The sequence below is a fragment of the Myotis davidii genome, unplaced genomic scaffold (genome assembly GCF_000327345.1).
Source record: "Myotis davidii unplaced genomic scaffold, ASM32734v1 scaffold273, whole genome shotgun sequence".
Lineage (NCBI taxonomy): Eukaryota > Metazoa > Chordata > Mammalia > Chiroptera > Vespertilionidae > Myotis > Myotis davidii.
In genome coordinates this window covers 1,441,683-1,464,094 of record NW_006286263.1, presented here as the reverse complement: position 1 = coordinate 1,464,094, position 22,412 = coordinate 1,441,683, and the positions used below count along the sequence as shown (strand labels likewise).

General features: G+C 38.5%; 1 pseudogene; it reads left to right on the top strand.

Moving 5' to 3' along the window:
* The first annotated feature begins 806 nt into the window (after positions 1-806).
* On the top strand, positions 807-22,143 carry LOC102764605 (annotated as a pseudogene).
* The last annotated feature ends 269 nt before the right edge of the window (positions 22,144-22,412 follow it).

Below are 22,412 nucleotides of genomic sequence, written 5' to 3'. Positions count from 1 at the left end.
ATCAGCCCTAGCTCCCTGGAAAGGAAGCCGACCCAACTTTTTGAAGTTTGAGGGGGAAGGGTATGTGGATAATGGCCATCTCTTTTTTTCAGCTGTGACTGATGCAGAGCAAGGGGCTGCATCCTACTGATTGAAGCATGTGGGAAATATCCTGCTTCTGAATATATAAAAAGTAAATGTCTTGTTACCAAAGTGGAGAAATTTATGAAACGGTTAATGACAGAGAAGCTTCTTTTAGAAGATGCCCCTTCTCACTACTCCCAGACATGCCTCCCTCAGACTGATGATAGGCAGGGTGGACTCCTACTCACCAGATCTGCCTCGAACACTCTTAGGACCAGAGATGGGGGTGTGAGAGCGCTCGCTCTTGAGGCTTTCAGCTCCAGAGGGTGTCTGTGTGGAGGAGGACTGGTAACAGATTTTGTTCTTTCCCAGCCTTCTATAGACAAATCATATTCCCAAGCAAAACAATAATTTTTCAAACAATGCCCAATGTTCACGTCGGCCTCTGGGCTGGAAGTGGGTCTCCAAATTCCCAAGGAGAAGCAGCCTAGGGCAGATCTGTTGCTCCTGATCAACCAACAGGACCTTTCTCCATCGCACCTCTCTGAGCCGGGCTCTGGATACCACAAAGGGTGAGGTTCCCTGAACCCGCTTTCCGCACACCTAGGCTAGGATACATCTTGTAGGAGGCGGCTTCAGTGCTGGGTAGGCAGCGGCCAGGTCCTCCAGCACTTGCCTCCTGGGCTGCAGTCCGACATCTCCCAGTGCCCCAGCATTGGACACACCCTGCAGTTGCCCGCAACATGGTCACCTCAGCGCAGGCCCCAGCAGCCCAGGGTAAAGCCCACCCAAGCCAGCTGGCCGGCAACCCGGCCACCACACCCACAGCCATCGGTAACTCTTCATTGCTGCTGCTTCTTGCTCAGAACTCTATGGGGCTGCCATCTTTGTCAGGTTAATTTGCATACTCGCTTCTGATAGGCTGTGAGCATCATGGAGGGATGGTCAATTTACATATTTGTCTATTATTAGTATGAATTGACCTAATTGAAGCATAATAAGCTGTTTCTTAGGGTGCCACAATGAACATCTTCATAAATATCTCCTTGTGTATATGTACAAATTTCTAGTCTAGGATGTAAATATATGCATTGCTAGGCTCTACAGGAAAACACATTTTCACTTTGCTTATAATACTAAATTGTACTTTAATATTACTGTGCTACAGCTTTACCATCAGTATATATGAGTTTTCTTTTTCCCATAACCTCAAAATTTGGTGTAATCACACTTTTTAAAATTTGCCAATCTAGTGGGTAAAAATTGTTTCCTCCTTGTCTCCATTTGCATCTCATTGAGTACAAATGAGACTGAGCAGCATCTTCATGTTTCACCCAAGAAATTTTCACTCCTCAAGCCTCTGCCCATATTTTCTATACTTATAATTTTCTATTGTGTGAATTTATATATTCATGTTCATTTGTTTTCTCTCACTACTAATGTTTTGTTATGTTTTCAAATACAAAATGGTTTTTTTAGCTTTGGTATTTTTCTCTACCTTATAAAGTTAATCAAACTAGTTCTTTTAATTTATTGAACCCTCTAAATTTTTCTGTAAATACATTTTAGTTTCTTACAACAGATTTTGTTCTGTAGTGCTTTTACTGAAGTTCTTTTCCATATATTTTCTCTGTGTCCCTACATTACTCAGGGGTGACTCTGTGAAATATGGGTGGGTATTTTTTCTCCCTACAGAGTTTTTAAAACTATCTTTATACTGTGTATTTTTAATTACACTGCATTTTAAACTAAGAATTTATCCTGTAAAATGAAAATTCTTAGAATTTCTGGACAAAGCCATTATTTTCTAATATATGGCCTATATTTCTTAATATTTTTATTATGTAATAAAACATTTTATTTTCTATTCCTGGGTATAAGTTTTATAGAATAACAAATCAAAGGTCATGTTACTATATCATTTCTAATTTTTGGTCTGCTTGATATTACCTCCCCCTTCTTCTTCTTATTCTCCTCCTCCTCCTTTTTCTCCTCCTCCTCTTCCTTCTTCTTCTTCTTCTTCTTCTTCTCCTTCTTCTTCTTCTTCTTCTTCTTCTTCTTCTTCTTCTTCTTCTTCTTCTTCTTCTTTTTTCTCTCTCTCCCTCTCTCTCTCTCTCTCTCTCTCTCTCTCATCTCCTCTATCTCTCTTTTAATTGGTTATTTTTCTATTATTTTTATTCCCAAATTCTAAAAGCATTTTAACCATAGACTATCTCTTAGCATATTTTTCCATTTGTGGTTATTTTAAACATTATTTCTCTTCTCTTTGCTCCCTTCCATCTCTTACCTTTATCTCTTTCCTTTCCCAACATAAATCCAATTTATTTAACCTCTGGCATTTTAGTTTTGAACTTTTATGGACAAATACTATTACTATTGGATAATTAGTAAACAAATTTTAGTAATTTATTTGCTCTTCATTTCTGTTAATTTTCCTCCTGGATTCATTTTCTTTGTATGTTATTTTTTATATTTTTCTTGGATACCATCATTTAACAGTAATTTAAGAAAGGGTCTCTAGGTGAAAAACTCTCTGAAAATAACTACTTATACTTAAACTAGAGGCCCAATGCACAAAATTTGTGCAAGAGTAGGCCTTCCTTCCCCTGGGTGCTGGCACCAGCTTCCCTCTGGCACCTGGCTCCTGAACTTCCCTCCAGCCCCCAGCAGGCACTGGGGACCCGGGCTTCCCTCACAACCCTGGCTTTGTCCAAAAGGTTGTCTCGAAGAACGCCTGGTCTAATTAGCATATCACCCTTTTATTAGTATTATCTATACTAATAAAAGGGTGATATGCTAATTAGAGTGGGAGGTCTTCTGAGAGACCTTCCAGATTTCCTTCTGGACAAAACCATGGTGGTGGGGCCTAGGCAGAGGTGGTTAGGGGCAATCAGGCCATCAGGGGAGGTGAGCTGGCCAGTGGGGGGGCAGTTTGGCACTAGCAGGCTGGAAGGGGGGGACAGCTGGGAGCAAGCAGGCCCGGGGGAAGCAGTTGGGGGTGATCAGGCCAGCAGTGGAGGGGGGCAATTGGTGGTAATCAGGCTGGAAGGAGGTGGAATTTGGGGTTTATAAGGCCAGCAGGCAGAGTGGTTAGGGGTAATCAAGCAGGCAGGCAGGTGAGCGGTTAGGAGCCAGCAGTCCCAGATTGCAAGAGGACTGTCCAGCTGACAGTTTAGGCCCAATCCCTATGGGACATCCTCGGCAGTTAGACATCCACGATGGGTCCCAGGTTGGAAAGGGTTCAGGCTGGGCTGAGGGATAATGCCCCTATACACGAATTTTGTGCCACTAGTTACAGATATTATTCTAGATGGAAATATACTTGCTTTTTCCTCCCAACTTTTTTTTTTTTTTATATATTTTATTGATTTTTTACAGAGAGGAAGGGAGAGAGATAGAGAGTTAGAAACATCGATGAGAGAGAAACATCGATCAGCTGCCTCCTGCACATCTCCCACTGGGGATGTGCCCGCAACCCAGGTACATGCCCCTGACCGGAATCGAACCTGGGACCTTTCAGTCCGCAAGCCGACGCTCTATCCACTGAGCCAAACCGGTTTCGGCTTTCCTCCCAACTTTTATGCCATTGTTTGATTGCCTACAATGTTGTTGAAAAGAAATCATATCAATCTTATGCTAATTAACTCCAAGTATTTTAGCAATTTCTTTGATAACTTTTATAAGCCATATTTTTTATTTCATGATGTGTTACTCCCATATATCCAGAAAGAGCTACTTTTATAATTTACTTCTGTTTCTTATACTAGAATGTGCTTTTTAAATATGCACTATGAAAACATGTAGCATGATTTCATTCTGGGAATCCTTTAATATCAGTTTGTCAAATATTGCCTTATCTTTTCTATTTCTTTCTGAACCTCATTAGAGCTTAGCAATTTTTTTTATTTCTCCATTTTTACATTATACTAGAGGCCCAGTGCACAAAAGTTTGTGCACTCTGGCGGGGGAGGTCCCTCAGCCAGGCCTGTGCCCTCTCACAGTCTGGGACCCCTCGGGGGATGACCACTTGCTGGCTTAGGCCTGCTCCCCAGGGGATTGGGCCTAAGCTGGCAATCAGACATCCCTCTGGCAGCTCGGCAGCCTTCAGGGGATGTCCACTTGCCAGCAGTGAGCAGGCCTAAGCTGCAGTCGGACATCCTTAGCACTGCTTATGATGTGTCCCGGATCAGGGTGGTGGTCCTGCTGGCGTGCCTGGCCAGCCTGGGTGTAGAGGATGATGGCTGTTTGCAGGCTGGTCAAGCCCCCACTAGGCACCCTCACCCCATGAGGGTGTGGCCAGCCTGGGTGAGGGGCTGATGGCTGTTTCAGGCTGCCTGCACCCCTTTTAGGGTGGGGGTTCCCACTGGAGGGCTTAGGGTTTTCAGGCTGGTCAAGTCCATGGGTGACTGAAGCTCCTAGCCTCTCCTTTTTCTCTTTTTTTTATTCTGAGATTTATTTACCTTCTATAATTGAAACTTTGTTGCTGCTCCAGCTCCAAGGCCACAGCCTGCTGAAAGCAGGTATCTGGGGTTTGTTTGGCTTCTATAATTGCAACTTTGTTGCTTTTGAAGCTCAGAGCTGGGCCGCGACAGGCGGGGAACCCTGGCTTCCTTCATCACTGGAGCAAGCAAGCTTCCTGTTCACTTCAGCTGCGTGGCTCCCGGCTGCCATCTTTGTTGGTGGTTAATTTGCATATCTCGCTGATTAGCCAATGGGAAGCGTAGCGGAGGTACGATTAATTTCAATCTTTGTCTATTATTAGATAGGCTATTCTACCTCTCTATTCATTTCTGCCTTAAATGGGGCAAACAACTCTATTTCTTTTTCTTGCTAATGGGATCTTAGTCTATACCTATGTACTGAGTTTCTGTTTTTTCACCTTAATAGTTTGGTTATCATTTCCAATATCTTACATTGTTTCTTGGAAACAGGCCCTGGAACAGTCAGGATGTCATCACAATTTATAGGTTGCTTCACATCCTATGCTTACCTCCATTTTGCTTCAGTAATGGTCATATTATGGATAATGTTATCATCTAAAATTCAAAAGAATAAAATATTAAATTTATGGTCTTATTTTAACAACTTTCAACTCTTTATCTCACTCCCTTTGCACCTGTTTCTTGATCTCAGAGATATCTTTTGGGCTATTTTTTTCTATCTTTTCACCTTGGCCCCTCTTTCATAATAGGCATTGATCTATGGTTGAACTGCACAACCAGAGAGATGTTTTAGCACATCTCTTTTAGAAGCTGATGGATAAATGTAATAATCCCCAAATTCTCAATAGGATATGGGGTAAATATAGATTAAATATAAAACTCCCTGTTTACAAAAGTGGAAAAACTCATCATGACTCATATCATTTGCCACATATGCTTGTCAGAAACAGGAAGAATCATTTTCTGGCAGTGGAATGATTCACTGATCAAATATCTAGTTGGCTATTGTCCTGTTCACTAGAAGACCCTTCATTTCTGGGTGACATCACTTTATCAATGTACTTCTTATTTCACAGTTATGGGGTCCTGAAAATTGTCATTGAAACTATTCAATAGTAGTTTAGCAATAATATCTACTTAATTTCTGAAAGGATTATGATATACTAATATTTTGGTTTGTTTTTACTTATTTGTTTAGGAAACTCTGTAGACTGGTGACTAAATTTGAAAATTTTGCTTCATATAGTAGTCAATGCTAGAGTTAGTATATGTAAAGATGCTTACCTTTAAATATCTTTATTTTTCATATTTATTTTTATTTTATTTTTTTACATTTTCGGTGAGAACATAAAAATATATATATATGTCTAAAATGATCATTTTTGTAGTTTTCAAATTAGTTTCCAAAATAATGAATATTGCATATTTTAGAGGTGTTAACTATTTACATTTTAAGTTGTTTGTATTCAGAGTTAATATATTTATTCCTTCTAAATCTGTATATTTTTGTTTTTGCCTTTGCTTTTTGGATTAGACTGGCTGAAATAAATCATATATATAGTACATAAAATAAAAAAAATCTTAAATTCAATTATGCTACCTTTATATTTTTTTATTTAAAAAATATATCTGTATCTGTTAGCTGACAGCCCCCTGAATCAGAGGGGGAGGGTTACCCCTCCTCAGCTCTTGTCAATATCATAAAAAAGATTTCAGATGACTGACAGCGGCATTGTAACAAAGTAAACGTATTAAGGAAGTGAGGCAAGCAAATTTATTAAAAATACACTTGGCATTGCCTGGCCAGTGTGGCTCTGTTTATTGAGTATTGTCCCAATGCACCAAGAATTACTGGTTCAATTCCTGATCAGGGTACATGCCCAAGTTGCAGGCTCCATACTCAGTAGGGGATGTGCAGTAGGCAGCCAATCAATATTTCTTTGTTATCGATGTTTCTATCCCTTCCTCTTGCTTTAAAAAATCAATGAAAACACAATGTTAAAAAATACACTTGGTGTAGAGCATATGGGCAACCCACCTAATCTAAGCACACTGCTTGGTGGGGGTTCAAGGTTTTATATTCTTCTGTCTGCAGATGTCAACATTCCTCTGTTGGATAGCTTGGGCAACAGACTAGATTTCAAGGCCCCCCCCCTTTTACTTTGTTGTGGCTTTTCCCAGAATTTATGAGAATATCTTGGCAAGTCCCAAGACTGCTGACTTCTTCGTTCAGTGTGTGAGATAACCCCCCCAACCCCCATTTTTCTCCCCCTCCCTTTCCTGTAGTCTCTGGTTAGGGAGGAGCGGTATTAACTATTTACTCTCAAGCATCCTTGGTCAGGGAGGATAAAGTCTTGTAATTCACAAGCTGGCTGAAAACTGCACAAACTATTTGGCCCTGTTTAAGTTTCTTGTCTCAGTTTCCCCATTCCACTTGCCTAGGAATTTTCCTAGTTTCTCACTATCCTGCCACATATCTATATATCATTTAATATTGCTCAATTCTATTTCAGTTACATATGTTTAATTATAAATATTAAAACTAAGTTCAATTTTAGTTATGGTTATTATTATTATTTTTGTTTAACAATAAAAATGAGTAAAGACCAAATTTGCCTCTGAATATAGTTATGGGGAAAGTCTCTAAATGTTGGCAGTTTTCATTATTATATTCTTAAAATTGCAATTTACATCAGGATTTATACTTTTAATTTGAATCTTAATGCACTATCATAGTTTTTTATTTAATAACACAAATCATTAAATATTACATATTTTTATCAGAGTACAGTTTTGGAAAAATTCTGTACATTTTGATGTTTTGTTCTCATTACTGTTTATCTTTAAAAATTCTGTAACTAGTGTTCAGTTAAAAAATATTTATTGATTTTAGAGAGAGAGTAAGGGAGGGAGAAAGAGGGGATGGGGGGAAGAGAGAAAGAGACATCACTTTGTTGTTCCTATTTATATATTCATTGATTGATTCTTTTATGTGTCCTTACTGGTAGGTATTGAACCCACAACATTGGCCTATGGGGATTACACTCTAACCAACTCAGCTACCCAGCCAGAGTAATTTATATTCAGATTTAACTCATTGATCCAGATATTCAATGGATTTTTTCTTTAAAAGATATTTTTCTCTGTTTATAATTTTGTTATTAACTTTTATTTTTTGCCTTACCTTTTTTTTATTTTTTAAACCAGTCAACTTTATATCAATATTCTACATGTACAGGAAGATTAATTTTGTGCCTTGGAGACAGAGCTTGATGGATTTTTATTTAATAAGACATATTTTCTTACTCATATGACCTAAATTCTTAGCAGTTTTTGCTGCTTAATATGTAGTGTAATATACTGAAGGAGTATGTTATCTTCAATATTTTCCCTGATTTGTTTGTTTTCTATTTGTGTATATCTGTAGAGAAGTACATATGCATTGACTGACTGACTGGTAATTGGCTATTTTAAAGCCCAATGGTTCCCAGTAGTAATAACTTCATTGTGGACTAACGGCTTTATAGAATTTTACACTTGCACATAGTAATACTGGAATTCTTGATTTTCTTCTTTTTAATATCTCATGGAATTTCTTAGCTGTTCTTTAAAATACTGCCCTTAAATTAGTGACTAAGATTTATATGAGTATCAAAGTAGCACATCAAAAAATTAGTGAAGTTTTCTTCACTGGGGAACAATAGAAAAATGAGGTTAGGAGATTCAAAAGCTCTTAAACTGAGTTTTCAAGGTTTTAGGGAACTTTGAGGGGAAGACACATGTAGTTAGTAAGTAATAAATAATATTCAATGTAACTGCTGTTTAGAAGGGTGTATGAATCCTCAGCATACATGAATTTATTCAATAATTTGAAAATAAAAACAAAACACAGATGCATATCTTGTGATTCCACAATGAGCAGGCACAGGAGGCTGCACATGCGCGATGCTAGGGCACCTTCTCAAGACAGACTCTGTAAAGTGTAATTATAAATCTAAATAAGAAAACAAACAAAACAGAATTTTCCCTGGAGCAGGAAGGAGAAAAGATTCCCCATCTCCCTTTTCTTAGAGTGTTTACTTTAAAAAAAACCCTTTATTTTTTATTGTTAACACTGTTATAGGTGTCCCCCTTTCCCCATTTTCCCCACCTCTATCCTGCTGTTCCATACCCCTGACCATCTCCACATTGTAGAGTACTAATAATTATGACTCCTCTTCCAAAATGAAATGCACTGTATATACAGGCATAATTGTACTTCACTTTATTGCATTTCACAGGTGTAATCTTTTTGCTGGTGGAGGGTCTTGCCTTCAATTTATAAAAAACACAAATTTGCTTTATTGTGATATTCTTTATTAGGGTGGCCTGGAACCAAACCCACAATATCGCTAATGTAAAAACCTTTTAAAATGCTAAATAAAAGCCTCTTGTCAGACTAATAATTGAGAATGGCTTTCTCAAGGACCCAGGAGCCACCTTTTGGAAATATAATTATCAAGGAAGATACTGTCCCCATCTCCCCATTCCCATGAGAATTTAACATAGGTCATCTGCTCCAAATTATACCTCACTTCATGGAGATGTGACTGAGAAGATTTATTATTCCTTTGTTTTATTTTGTTTTTAAATCTTTATTGTTGAGAGTATTACAGATGGTTCCCCCTTTTCCCCCGCATGGCCCCTTCCACCGGGATCCTACCCTGCCCCAAGCCTTTTCCGTCCCTGTCCATAGGTAATGCATATATACATATAAGATCTTTGGTTAATCTCTTTTCATTCCCCTCTCCCTCCCTTCCCTCTGAGGCCCTAGCCCATTTGGCTCAGTGGATAGAGTATCAGCCTGTGGACTGAAGGGTCCCGGGTTCGGTTCTGGTCGAGGGCACATATCTCGGTTGCAGGCTCTATTCTCAGTTGCAGGCTTGATCCCCCGCCCCGGTGGGGCACGAGCCAGAGGTAACCAATCAATGTTTATCTTACATTGATGTTTCTCTCTGTCTCTTCCCATCCATTCAACTCTCTCTAAAAATTTTTTTACTTCCCAAGGAACATGAAAACTTCCCAAGGACCAAATAAAGGGGCATTTCAAAATTTGATGTTTACATTAAGAAGCATCAAACTCTTTAATTATATAGTACTTTTTGGTTTTCCCTCACATTCATATTCTCATTCTTATTCTTATTCTTTTATTCTTATTCTTATTCTTATTCTTATTCTTATTCTTATTCTTATTCTTATTCTTATTCTTATTCTTATTTAATTCCTTTGGGTACATGCAATTAACAAACAAATGGCCAATCTAATTGCCTGGTAAATTTAAGGTGAACTCTGTGATAAATGGTGCTGTCAAGTCTTCTTGAGGAATACTGTTTACCTTGGCAACATGTGTGTAATGAATTGTATCTGGTTAAAAGAGTGAGATTTTTTTCTGTGTTTATAAACTCTTTAAATTTGCCTCAGATGGACATCATATTCTGATTTAATGCTTATTCAATAATAAAACGGTTTCTCTCTCTTCTATTGTGGAGAGGTTTTCTGAAATGGCAGATTTTGTTTTTAATTATATTCCCCACCCCCAACAATTCACAAACAGTCTTTACTAGGTAGTGAATGATAGGTGATCAATAATTTCCAACTAGGTGCCCAGAGCCAGTTTAAAATAGGTTTCAATAATTGATTTGACTTCAGAATGGCTAAGAGCTCCTATCTTGACTAATAGATTTATTCAGTCATGTGCCTATGATGTTCCACAGACCCCTGTATGTAGAGATTAATGAGTTTTTAGAGGATGAGAGAGTCTAGTGCTTTCTTCAGAGATAGAAAAGAGGGTTAGTCTGTGTCTCCTGGCTTTAAATAACTTTCTTTCCTCAATTAAAGATATAAATCTTGTGTTTGCTCCTTGGGAACCCACCCATTCTCCAGTATAAAAGTGTATGAGAAAGGATTGTGTTGCAGTAAAACTGAGTTGCATAGCTTACAAATCTCCAAGAGAAAATGTTTACCCTGTTTAAAAGAAGGAAAGACAGATGTTGGGCTATCAAGGAAGGAATACCTGGGAGTAAAGTACACACATAAATATCAAGTATATTTTTTGGATCTGCCAGTCTTCCCCCCCCCACTTAGCCAAAAATGGAGAGCGATAAGTCTTTCTAGAAGAGCAATAAAAAAATATGTTTTCTACTTTGGAGATATGTGCGTGGTGAGGAGCTTTCGGGACTGGGAACAAAACATGCAACCAGCAGAGAAGAAAAAGTAATAGGATTCAGCAAAGAGTAGTGACTTCCCAGCTGCAGCTTAGGTTTAGGTGGAATGCAAGAATGAGCATAATCCTATATAATAAAAGGCTAATATGCAAACAGACCAAACAGTGGAACAACTGAACAACCAAACAGCCGGTCATTATGACGTGTACCAGGGGTGCGTGTGGAACATGGCAGGCATCAGCAGCAGGTGGCAGAGCATGGAACATGGTGGGCATTGGCTATGGCAGGATGGTGGAGCAGGTGAGCAGGGGCACCAGACCAAGATGGGGTGCCGGTCACTGTCATTGGGATGAGCCTCTGGTAGTTACTGAAAATTCTTTGTTCCCACATGTTGCAGTCCTGCCAGGCACTTGCACCTGCTGCCAGCACCAAATCTGCTGCTCGCACCCCCTGCCAGCATCCAGTGCCGGCCAGATCTCTCAGCACCATCAGGGCTTCTCCACCTCCCCCTGATCCTGAGGGGCAATCAGGGCAAAGCCGCCACTCACACCCACTGCTGGTGCTGGCCCCAATCGCTCCATGCTGTCAGCAGGTGCAAGCAAGGGCGGTGCCGTCAGCATGTGGGAGCAGCGGCAGTGGGAGTGGGGCTGCTGGCAGACAGGGGACTGGGGACCACGGTGGGAGGGGCCAGGAGGGGGCACGGAGGATGGGCTGAGACCCGCCCCTGTGCCCACCACAGCCTCAAGGCCCACAGTTCCTTTCAAGGTGCACGAATTCATGCATTGGGCCCCTAGTGTAATATAAAACCTTTCCACACTAATCCTACTTACTATGAACTGTTAAAGTAAAAACATTCAAACCTGTAAATAATTTTTTTTGTAAGTTTACTTGAGCGAAACTTTCAACAATCGTCAGTAAGCAGAATCTCAACATATTGGGATAATGCTCCGGAGAATGGCAATTTTTCACGTTGTTTTATACATTACAATCAAAGGAGGAGAGGTAAGTGGGTGACATGAAATCCATTGGTGATGGATTAGGGATGGGGGAGAAGAAAGCAAAGTGGGAAAACTTTGGGATTGGATAAAAAGCAAAATGATAGACACACTCTTCTTTTACTTAGGGTGCAGGATAGTTAACAATTAACATGTATGATAATAAAAGGGTAATATGCTACTTAGACCAGATGTCATTCTGGACATCCTTCCTGATGAAGTCGGGGCCAAATGGAAGCCCGCTGGGTCCCATGTGCCAGCCCGGGTCCTGGGTGCCTGCTGGCAGCTGGAGGAGGGAAGCCTGGGTCCCGGGTGCTGGAGGGAAGCCAGTGCTGGCAGCCAGGGGAAAGAAGGCCTACTCTTGCACAGATTTTCATACATCGGGCCTCTGGTGATAACAATAACAATGAAGGAATAGATGGTCTCCATGGTCCTAGCCTGGTGCCTGACACATTTGGTTGTGCCCTCAGAGATCCAGAAAAGGGGAAGTTTCAAGTTACCCTGACATTTCAGGCATGTGATCTTAGATGCAAGAAGACAGTAAGCTCAGTTAAAGTAAAGATTGATCTTTGTCAGGGAAGATACTGCCCTAGGACTTGACTATCCACTATAAACTTAAAGCTTTAATTTCAGACCATCCTTGGTGGTTACTTTAGGTCTTTGAGTTTCCAAGACTGCCATGCAGGCCTTCCCTGACTAGTCAGGTTAGCATGTGGCCTTTTTTCATCCACAGAACTGAGCCTCTTTTCTGTGAAGGCTGCAGTTTGCAGCACCTGAAGGCAGGCCCCTTTTCTGAACTTTAGAGGGCAGGACTACACAACAATATAGCATAAAATTTCTGCACATGCCCTTTTCAGTTCTGAGAAAAATAGGCAGAGCCCACTACATATAATGTGCTCTTTTGTGTGGTACCATCAAATCTAAACACCAGTGCATTTCAAATGACTTGATTTTTTTTTTTATCCTGGACTCAGCATAAATTTCTGTTCAGAGATTTCAAGCTCCATTATGTGTGTCTCAAATTGCTGTCAGTTGTCTCCTTCTGGGCATATCATAATCTTCCCATAAATATCTTCACCTGGCTTTGCCAGACAAAGCAGCAAAAACACTGTAGTACAAAACACCCCAAGGGCTAAACATGAAAATAAGAGGATGTAGAACTTCCTTATCTCTTTGTCTTGTCAGTTTTATCAAGCTGGCAGGCAACAGCCAGCCCCACCATTTCCCATCTACATCTGAACGTGCACCGGAGCATTCTGAATAGAAATTAAGGTCATTCTATCAGTGACCCTATTGAATGCAACGCACATCCTTTTTATGTTAGTGTAGCAAATATTTTTTTGAAAAAAATCAGTCTTCACAATGCATTTAGCCTCTTACTTTAGTTACAAGCATCAGGGAGTTAAAATTGAAATAAGTATATTTTTCAGATAGACAACCTGAACAAAAGTGTGGATTACATTGTCTCAAGGGGCAGTGTGGGAAACCTTCGTATTTCTATTCCTTGTAAAAAACCTAGAACATGAAACTGGTTTATAATTCTATTAAATTAACTGGTTTTAAAAAAACAAAAATAAAACTAGGAAAGCCATACGTCCTCAGCATGGAGCATACAATTAGTAATGGTTTAGACCTGTTACTAGTATTGAGAGAGGTGTTCATCCCTACCTACTAAGGGTAGGAATGGAATTCTTGAGATATTCTAAGAAAAATAACTTTCTGAGACTCAAATGGGAGGATGAGTTATGGTAGAAAGCTTTATGTCTGTGGAATCCAACTCCTGACTTCCCAAGGTTTCATTTCCCTTAGTCCTGCGAAGGAGTAAGTCCAAGTTTGCCTTTAGCAGGGCTAAAATCGGAGCCAGTGTCCAGAATTTCCATCCCATATTTGCACACTCCAGTCCAGCATCAGGTTAGCCTAGTTTGTGTTCCCAACTGCAGTCCATTACTTCATTGCATGTGGGGTCCCACAATGGCTGTGGGCCAAATGGGTGAATGCCAGGGAGCCAAGAGCAACAAGAGTCCCAAGAGCAACCAACCAGAGAGAGAATTCCTGTAGGGTGCTGCTATAGGGTTAAGCCTCGGACTGACCTGTTGGCAAAGCCACAAACAAGTCCCAGCTTAAAGGACACAGTCTTCTTAGAAAATTGGACTTGACCTTATCATGCTCCTTAGATCTTATCTGGGAAGCTAATGGCCTGTGGGAGCAAGTGCTGGCAAAACAAGTGAAACTCGCAAGAACATTGTAACTATGGTGACCACTACCTTGTTTACCTCTGGCTGTAAAATAAAGGCTCAGCTTGCCTCTGGATCTCTCTCTGTGGCCTCAGCCAGGCACAGGAAGATCCACTGTGGTTGGCAAACTGAGGCTCGAGAGTACTTCCTAAGCCTTAGGAGTACCCTAATTAAGTTAATAACAATGTACCTACCTATATAGTTTAAGTTTACAAAATTTGGTGCTCAAAAGAAATTTCAATCATTGTACTGTTGATATTTGGCTCTGTTGACTAATGAGTTTGCCGACCACTGACAGACCCAGCTTATTCTCTGTCTGTCTTTTCTTCATCCTTCACCGCCCTCACTCAGGCTTGTGGAACCCTTGGCTGAGCTGGCTTGGCACACATTCCTTTGTTTAGGGTATTATGTATTCCCATATTGTCCATGCTTGCAGTGACCATGCCCATTCTGGCCAATGATCTCTGTTCCTAGGAGTGACTGACAGACATCTTCCCTATGCCACCCCAATTTCACTGCGGCATCTCCCCTTTGTCCAATCCCTTTCCCTAGTGTTTTGCAGGGAATAGGCCAGGGTTCCCTGGGGGAGTGTGAAATTCTAGTTTCCTAATGAAATTGCCCAACTGATTTATAATTTGCTACAACATGTTCAGCATTTTAATATCGACATGTAAATTATAATGTGGCAAAATTGTTCAAATAAGTAAGAAGGAAATAGACATGAAGAAAAGCAGGTAAGTCTGGATTACTTTATAACACATTTGTTGACAAAATAAGGCCTGTGTACTAAATATGGCTTTTACTTGTTTTTGTAAATAAAGTTTTATTGGAACTCAGCCACATTGGTTTTTTTAGGCACTAACTATGGCTGTTCTCAACCAACAACAACAGCCCTGAGTAGTTGCTACAAAGACCTTATTGCTCACAGAGTCTAAATACTTAGTATCTAGTCCTTTATAGAAAAAGTTTGCCAGCTTTTGCTTTATGGTATCTTTTAATACAGCCAGATCAAGAAATTAAGTAATAGTTAAGTGTTTAATGAGTGTTTGCTTCAATAAATATGAAACTCATATACTGAAAACTCCTTCATTATGACACGGGACTTTCATGGGTGCTGAACATGTGTACTGACTTGGTTCTGAATTATGTTAAAATTTAATTCTATGAATAGGAAAATATAGCATGCCAAAGCCATTTTAAAATGGGAATTACATAAAATATTTTAAAATAAGTCAATAATTGATGAAATTATAAAAGTAACATGTGTTACAATATTCAAACAGCAAATAAAATTAAGTTAAAAGGAAAGTGCCAGCTCCCTTACTTGGAGATCCATTCCCTAAAATAACCATTGTTAATTCTGCTTTATTATGTGGCTGTACAATGTAGTAACATTAAACATTCTTCTTTATGCATTTCTTTAATATCAGTGTAAACAGCTTTTATTTTCCCCTTTTGAAGTATCTATAATAGACGAGTTCTTCCTTTCAGATCTTACCGCATTGTCTTTTGTTGTATATTAATTATATTTGTTTTACATATTTTTAGTTACCTATATTTTTAAATGCATTAATTGAGGTATAAATGACAAATAGTATTCTGATTATTTGCTAGAAAATATAATTTTTAGCCTGTATTTTGCTTCTAGGTCAGTGACAAAATTTAGAATCAATAAGTAGAATGAAATATTAAAATTATGTAAATATTTTTCATTAAAGAAGAATCTTTTCAGTTTCAGGATTCAGCTATCAACACATACTCTAACACCTACTAAGTAAGTAGCTCTGTTTTTGTTTTTTTAATCCCAGGTTTTCAAAATTCTTGATTTTCCAGTTTTTAAAAACATTGTTTTTAGTAATTTAAAATTTATACAAATCTACACATATTTTTCTTTCAAAATTTATAAAAAGATTGACCAGGCAAGAAATTCTGGTTTTAATATAATTTTGTGTCAGAACTAGCTTTCAGTTCTGCTGAATAAAAGTCTAGTGCTTATTTGAATCATTCATTTGGGAAAATTTGTTAGTGTTTCTTTCCCCCATTAAAAATGTTTTCTCTGCCCTAACCGGTTTGGCTCAGTGGATAGAGCATTGGCCTGTGGACTCAGGGGTCCCAGGTTCGATTCCAGTCAAGGGCATGTACCGTGGTTGCAGGCATATACCCAGTGGGGAGTGTGCAGGAGGCAGCTGATCGATGTATCTCTCTCATCAATGTTTCTAACTGTCTATCCCTCTCTCTTCCTCTCTGTAAAGAATCAATAAAAAATATATTTTAAAAAAAATGTTTTCTCTGATCGCTTCTCGGCCTTTTGGCTAAGATCAAGTGTAAAAATGTTTTCTCTGAATGATTAGAATGAAAATTTCATAGCATTTTATCTGTGTTGTGCTCTGCTTATTGATCCTGCTGGTCTATGTGAGCTCAATCTGGTTAATCTTTTTTCTAGCTTCAAGAAGTTTCTTCTCTTAAATCCTCTCTTGAGTTTCCTGAAACTCTTATTTGTAGATGTTGGACTCAATGACTCAATGCTGGACTTCTTGAATATTAGCTTTCCTCTTATAATTTCTATTTATATCTTTCTTCTCTATGTTTTAATAGTGACTTCTGATATTACCCATGTCACCACCTTCTTTCTCATTTGTAACCATTTAATTATTTTAGTTAAGCAAATATATATATGTGTGTGTGTGTGTGTGTGTGTGTGTGTGTGTGTGTATGTATATCCTATCTAATAATAGAAAACATGGTAATTAACCATACCTTCACTATGCCTCCCATTGGCTAATCAGGGAGATATGCAAATTAGTTGCCAACAAAGATACCAGCTAATTTGCATATGTAGGCTCAAAGTGGCAGAGTGAAGACTGAAGGTGGCTCCGGCCTGGGCAGCGAAGGCTTGAATGCGGCTCCAGCTGGAGTGAAGGCCTGGGTCCCGGGTGCAGGAGGAAAACTGGTGCCGGAGGAAAACTGGTGCCGGCAGCCAGGGGAAGGGAAGGCCTATTGCACGAAACTTTTTGTGCAACAGGCCTCTAATATATATATATATAAATTTCTTGTGTATTTTGTTCTTTGATTGCTATTTTTTATTAGTAGTCTGTGATTATTTTATGGTACATTATTGTTTTAAATATCTTGGACATAAATAATATGAATTAAAAGTTCTTTTTTTATAGTGGGTGTTAGTTCTGTTTGTTCACATTAATCTTTATCTCTTTTTAAATGTTCAAAAGCTATTGATTAATAGAAATGCGTGGTACTATCTATAATAATAAAAGCATAATATGCTAATTAGACAGGACGTCCTTCTATATGACCTTCCAGACGAAGTCGGAGCTGTGAAAGAAGCTTGGGTCCCAGGTGCCAGAGGGAAGTTGGCGCCAGCGGCCGGGGGAAGGAAGACCTACTTTTGCACGAATTTCATGCATCGGGCCTCTAGTTTCATCACTAAAAGATTATGATTGATTTCTCAGCAGGTCTCCTTGAATTAGATGGTGACTGCAGAATTGCATAAATGAACAAATGTTGATATTAAGTGGTTATATCAGCCATGGGCAAACTACGGCCCACGGGCCGGATCCGGCCCGTTTGAAATGAATAAAACTATTGAAAAAAAAGACCTGTACCCTTTTATGTAATGATGTTTACTTTGAATTTATATTAGTTCACACAAACACTCCATCCATGCTTTTGTTCCGGCCCTCCGGTCCAGTCTAAGAACCCATTGTGTCCCTCGAGTCAAAAAGTTTGCCGACCCCTGGGTGAGATTCTCTAAAGAGAATTTTGTAGGATATATATAGAGACAGATTTTTTTTTCCTACCACTGTTGGAGAATTAAGAAATGTTTTTATTTTGATAGCAGAGATATCTGACGTTTTCACCCTTAGCTAGAGCTGCATTTTCTTTCTTCTTTCTATTCCATTTCTTTCTCTTCCCCAAATATCCATAATAGGAATCTCAAGTTGATTCCTCATACCCTCTAGAACAAATTTTCTGAGGCCTGGTATTGGCAGTTCAAAGAGAGAAATGGCCTGAGCGACTCAAGTTTTTTCTGCTCAGTTTTTCAGTTACTTATCTTCCTATTTCATCAATGATGCACAACTGCCTTTCAACATGTTCATTCTGACCTGAAGCACTTTATAGGGATTGCTGAAAAAATTTATATCAGATTTGGTTGCAGTTCTAATATACCAACTTATTTGATTTTTACAGTAACTTTTGATACTGATACTAGTATTAACCTCTTTAAAAAACTTAGTTGACTGAAAACACTATGCACCTATGATTTGTCACACAGAAAGTAAATAGCAGAGACATAATTGATATATTAGTGCATGGTGTGAATATAAGTGTTTGCAATTATTATTATTATTAAGTTGCTCTAAGACACAATATTCTTAGCTAGAAATTATACAATTTTCATAAATATTGTTTTTATATGAGTATTTCTCAAGAAATTGTTGTGTCAATAGAGGTCATTTCTTATGTCTATAGTCTTTATTGTATATGTTGAACTGTACAGTATGGCAGCAGCTAGCTATATATGTCTATTTAAATGCATAGTCAAGTAAAATGAAATGAAATTTAAAGCTCATTGTTGATTAAGAGAGACTTCCTTGCTACAAATCTTGCTCATATGTGCCTGGTCAGTGTGAACACCAGAATAAGTATGCAGAGAGGGTGAGCAAGAGAGAAGTGGGAACTATGAAGATATTAGTGATAGATTCCTTTTATTTTATAGATTTACCCAAGATAAGCTTAACCCTGCATGGACTTTATACTCATTGTCTGTATCATTATATTCCAAGGCACCAGATAATATTCAGATTTCTGTACCTAATATTAGACCTATGAAGCTAAAATTATTATTTTTTAAAAATATATATTTTTTTATTTCAGAGAGGAAGGGAGAAGGAAAGAGAGGCAGAAACATCAATGATGAAAGAGAATGACTGATCAGCTGCCTCCTGCACTTCCCTGACTAGGGATTGAGCCCACAGCCCAAGCATGTGCCCTTGACCAGAATTGAACCCAGGACCCTTCAGTCGCAGGCCAACGCTCTATCAACTGAGCCAAACCGGCCAGGGCAAGCTAAAATTATTAAGTGTTGGACTTGGGAATCTGTATTTTCAACCAGCTCCCTTAGGCTTTTTATGTACTCTTCAGTTTTGAGAGCCATTGCACTAAGTAGTTATCATGATAAATAGATGAGACATTTGGAATTAGTCACTATTTATGAGAATTTTGTGTACCACTCACATTCTCAATACTTACTTCACCATTTTTCAGGTAATTAGTTTTAGTTCTGTCATAGTGATCGATATTAGCTATTAATTTATGCCATTGTTTGGATGTTAGTAAAATAAAACAAATTACACATGTGTAATTACTATTCATTTTATCAGTCATAAATTTGTTTTGGCATGTCATTAATTTAGTAGATTTTGTATTTGAATAGTAATGCCTATTTACCATGTGTAATGGCATTACTTCTGATTTTAGAAGACATTGAACAGTAATGTTATAAAAGAAATTAAGCTATTGTAAATATTGCTTACAACAAAATAACATTCTAAAAAATAACATTCTAGAAAAGGCAAATAATTTCTAATAGTTGAGTTCTCAGATAATATATATATGATCGCTTATATTATTTAAGCTATGTTTGATTATACACATTTTGAAAAGTCACAGTCATTAAAATTAAATTTAAGTAAAGTTATGAAACTTCATTTTCTAAACATAGCTTGAGAAAAAAATAACTAAATTCAATACAAATACCTGTTATAAAAGCATAACTTCTCTGTAAAAATTTATGTAAAATATTAGGAAAGGTTGATAACATTGAAAACTATACTTAAAACCACTTAATACAAGATTAAAGAATATTATTTGTCAATAAAGGGCATTTAAAATTACTTACTTAAAAGAGTATAGTATAATTTTTTCATAAACATTGGATAAGAAAATATTCTTAAATAGAACACAAAATGCATAAATTGGAAGAGAGATATTGGAACTAAAATCTTATATTCATCAATTGACACACAACATAATGGTGGTAAAATTGCAAGACATATAACAGGAAATATATTTGCAAAATATGTAAGCAGATTTATTGCTTCAAAAACTGAAGGAGCTATATAAATTTAAAAGTAGCAACAAACCATCCCACAGAATAACTCAACAGTCCCTTCATAAAAAACAGATAGATACCAATAGCCAATAAATATATGAAGACACTTTTAACCCTTTAATTATCAGAGAAATTAATACTAAAACAACAATATGATATCACCACACATACAACTGGGTGGCTAAATATGGACATAAATGATTAACTACATGAAAAATTAAAACAGGTTAAAACAGACAACAGTGAATGTTGACAAGAATATGAAATAATGAAAATTTTCATACATTAGAGGTGATGCTATAAGGTGGTGCAAAATTCTAGCAAATTCTGATAATGTAAACTGGTTCAACTTCTTTGGAAAACTGACACTGTCTTCTAAAACTGAAAATATGTATAATTTATTACTAAAGAATTTCACTCCCAGGCATACATTTACCACAGAAGCACACACAAGTATGTCACACAACACATACTTGAGAATGTTTGTGGTAGCTTTATGTGTGATAGTTTCACATTAAAAAACATCCAGATTTCTGTTACCTACAAAATAAATTATGTATTCATGGAATGAGTACACTGCAGCTATGAAAATTTTTAAAAGACACAGATGAATCACACAAGTACAATACTGGGCAAAAGAAGCAAACACAAAATGGTGTAATATTATATAATCTCACTTATATAAAATCCAGCTTTTTTACAATGGGTTTGATGTCAGACACAGATGTGAAAACCACCACTAAATCTAAGCCAAAATAGGAATGGAAAATATTCATATCAATATCACCATCATTGGACTCATACATTTGGGCAAGTCTAACACTACTGGCCATCTGATCCGGGATCAAAAAATCTGAGGAGTCTGCTGAGATAGAAAAAGTCTCTTTCAAGTATACCTGGTTGAAAGCTGAACATGAGCGTGGTATATGGAAATCCAAGATCAGCAAGTATTATGTGACCATCACTGATGCTTCAGAACAGAGATTTCATTAAAAACATGATTCCAGGCACATTTCAGGCTGGCGGTGTGTCCTGGTTGTTGCTACAGGTGTTGGTGAGTTCACAGCAGGAAGCTCGAAGAGCGGGAAGATGTCTGAGCGTGGCCTTCTGGCTTACATATTGTGTGTGAAACAACTAATTGTTATTAACAAAATGGATTCCACTGAGCTGCATTGTAGCCAGATGAGATAAGAGGAAATTGTTAAGGAAGTCAGCACATAGATTAAGAAAATTGGCTACAACCTTGACCGTAGCATGTAGCATTTGAGCCATTGGGGGTGGAATGGTGACAATATGCTGGAGCCAAATGCTAACATGCCTTGGTTCAAGGGATGGAATGCCATCCATAAATATGGAAATGCCAGTGCAACCATGCTGCTTGAAGCTCTGGATTGCATTCTGCAACCAACTTAGTCAAATGACAAACCCTTGCGTCTACCCCTCCAGGAGTCTACAAAATCGATGGCATTGTTACTGTCCCTGTGAGCCGGGTGGAGATTGGTGTCCTCAAACCTGGCATAGTTGTCACCTTTGCTGCAGTCAACGATGCAGCGGAGGTAAAGTCTGGTGAGATGCACCATGAAGCTTTGAGAGAAGCTCTTCTGGGACCATGTGGGCTTTAATCTCAAAAATGTGTCTGTCAAAGATGTTTCTCCTGACAGTGTGTCTGGTGACAGCAAAAATGACCCACCACTAGAAGCAGCTGGCTTCTGGCTCAGGTGATTATCCTGAACCAGCCAGGCCAAGTCAGTGCTGGACACGGGGCGGTTCGGGATGTCACACAGTTTGCAGTGCTCTCAAATTTGCTGAGCTGAAGGAGAAGATTGATGGTCGTTCTGGGAGAAAGCAGGAAGATGGCCCAAAGTTTTTGAAATATGCTGCTGCTGCCATCGTTGATATTCCTGGCAAGTCCGTGTGTGTTGTGAGCCTCTCTGACTATCCTCCTCTGGGCTGTTTTGGTGTTTGTGACATGAGAGAGCCAGTTGGTGTGGGTGTCATCAAACAATGGAGAAGAATGCAGTTGGAGCTGGCAAAGTCACCAAGTCTGCCCAGAAAGCTCAGCAAGCTAATGAATAGTATCCCAATATCGCCACCCTAGTCCTAATCAGTGGTGAAGAATTATTCAAAGGTGGTCTCGGAATTATTTGTCTCAATTGGCCATTTCCGTTTAATAGTGAAACATTGGTTAGTGATTACAGCGCATCATAAAACCTTCAGAAGGAAAGGAGAATGTTTGTGGACCACTTGGGTGTTTGTGCATGCACATGTGTGTGTATGTATGTGTGTGTGCATGGCAGTGAAGTTTTTAGTTCTTAGAATCAGTACTTTTTAATGGAAACAGAATT